Source organism: Carex rostrata, unplaced genomic scaffold (genome assembly GCF_964058835.1).
Source record: "Carex rostrata unplaced genomic scaffold, lpCarRost1.2 SCAFFOLD_43, whole genome shotgun sequence".
Lineage (NCBI taxonomy): Eukaryota > Viridiplantae > Streptophyta > Magnoliopsida > Poales > Cyperaceae > Carex > Carex rostrata.
The window spans coordinates 137,501-139,495 of NW_027601218.1; positions in this window are offsets into that span (position 1 = coordinate 137,501).

Consider the following 1,995-nt stretch of genomic DNA (forward strand, 5'->3'; position numbering starts at 1 on the left):
CCACCGCTTTTGGCCATTTTTGCCCAACGTTAGCCGCTTCGGCGTGCCGCTGGACTGTTTTCGGGCCTTTTTCACCGACGCTTGGCCGTATCCGCTTAGTTTTCCCCAACGCTTGGCCGCATCCGCTTAGTTTTCCCCCGCTGGACTGTTTTCGGGTCATTTTTGCCCAACGTTAGCGGCTTCCGCTTGCCGCTGGACTGTTTTCGGGCCCTTTTTCACCGACCCTTGGCCGTATCCGCTTAGTTTTCCCCAACGCGTGGCCGCATCCGCTTAGTTTTCCCCCGCTGAACTGTTTTCGGATCACTTTTGCCCAACGTTAGCCGCTTCCGCTTGCCGCTGGGCTGTTTTCGGGCCATTTTTCCCCAACACTTGGCCGTATCCGCTTAGTTTTCCCCAACGCGTGGCCGCATCCGCTTAGTTTTCCCCCGCTGAACTGTTTTCGGGTCAGTTTTGCCCAACGTTAGCCGCTACCGCTTGCCGCTGGACTGTTTTCGGGCCAATTTCCACCGACTCTTGGCCGTATCCGCTTAGTTTTCCCCAACGCGTGGCCGCATCCGCTTAGTTTTCCCCCGCTGAACTGTTTTCGGGTCACTTTTGCCCAACGTTAGCCGCTTCCGCTTGCCGCTGGACTGTTTTCGGGCCAATTTCCACCGACTCTTGGCCGTATCCGCTTAGTTTTCCCCAACGCGTGGCCGCATCCGCTTAGTTTTCCCCCGCTGAACTGTTTTCGGGTCAGTTTTGCCCAACGTTAGCCGCTTCCGCTTGCCGCTGGACTATTTTCGGGCCAATTTCCACCGACTCTTGGCCGTATCCGCTTAGTTTTCCCCAACGCGTGGCCGCATCCGCTTAGTTTTCCCCCGCTGAACTGTTTTCGGGTCAGTTTTGCCCAACGTTAGCCGCTTCCGCTTGCCGCTGGGCTGTTTTCGGGCCAATTTCCACCGACACTTGGCCGCATCCGCTTAGTTTTCCCCAACGCGTGGCCGCATCCGCTTAGTTTTCCCCCGCTTAACTGTTTTCGGGTCACTTTTCCCCAACGTTAGCCGCTTCCGCTTGCCGCTGGGCTGTTTTCGGGCCATTTTTCCCCAACACTTGGCCGTATCCGCTTGGTTTTCCCCAACGCGTGGCCGCATCCGCTTAGTTTTCCCCCGCTGAACTGTTTTCGGGTCACTTTTGCCCAACGTTAGCCGCTTCCGCTTGCCACTGGACTGTTTTCGGGCCAATTTCCACCGACTCTGGGCCGGATCCGCTTAGTTTTCCCCAACGCTTGGCTGCATCCGCTTAATTTTCCCCAGCTGAACTGTTTTCGGGTCACTTTGTCCCAACGTTAGCCGTTTCCGCTTGCCGCTGGACTGTTTTCGGGCCATTTTCCACCGACTCTTGGCCGTATCCGCTTGGTTTTCCCCAACGCTTGGCTGCTTCCGCTTAATTTCCCCCAGCTGAACTGTTTTCGGGTCACTTTTGCCCAACGTTAGCCGTTTCCGCTTGCCGCTGGACTGTTTTCGGGCCATTTTTCACCGACACTTGGCCGTATCCGCTTAGTTTTCGCCAACAATTGGCTGCATCCGCTTAATTTTCCAAGCTATACTGCTTTCGGGTCAGTTTTGCCCAACGTTAGCCGCTTCCGCTTGCCGCTGGGCTGTTTTCGGGCCATTTTCCACCCACGCTGGCACCGACGGGGCCATGTACACCCACGCGCGTGTACATGAGGGGGCACCCATTTTTGAAAACCTTGCCCCCCTATAGGGGAATATGCATTTTGAGGCTCTAGCCACGCCCAGGGTTACCACCCCCTGAAAATCCCCCAAGTCAAAATCACCCATGTAAAATATTCAAAAAAATCTCAAAAAATCACAAAAAATTTATAAAATCAAATAAATTCAAAAAAAAAAAAAATTTCAAAAATTCAAAAAAAATTCAAAAAATTCAAAAAAATTCAAAAAAATTCAAAAATTTCAAAAATTCAAAAAAAGTCCAAAAACCCAAAAAAACTTCAAA